Source organism: Trachymyrmex cornetzi, unplaced genomic scaffold (assembly GCF_001594075.2).
Source record: "Trachymyrmex cornetzi isolate Tcor2-1 unplaced genomic scaffold, Tcor1.1 scaffold260, whole genome shotgun sequence".
Lineage (NCBI taxonomy): Eukaryota > Metazoa > Arthropoda > Insecta > Hymenoptera > Formicidae > Trachymyrmex > Trachymyrmex cornetzi.
In genome coordinates, this window is record NW_017297271.1 from 123,246 (window position 1) to 123,625 (window position 380).

The window sequence follows — 380 nt, forward strand, 5'->3', positions numbered from 1 at the left end:
CCCCCCTTGCCGCGCGTAGGATAGAGTGCGCTAGTCGTGGCGCACACGGTGCCGAGGCGGGACGGTAGTACTGTAGAGGCTAAGATCCCAACCCGCCCCGATTCGCACCTGAGGACGGACGCTTGCAGGGATTTAGTGGGTAGGTCTCCGAGGTTAATTCTCGGAGGAATCCCACATAACCCCGCCTCTTCCCCGGGAGGCGGGGTATGCATAAGCATTCCCCTGCATCAACAAAAAAAATAAAAATAAAAAAGGTTAGTTATGTACTGAGAGGTAGGCAGCGGAGGAAGAGAGGGTTGAATGGGTGGAATTTCAGCGAGCAAGGAGTCTATATCTGGAACAGGCTGAGGAATGGAGTCTTTTTTTTTTTTTTTTTTTAA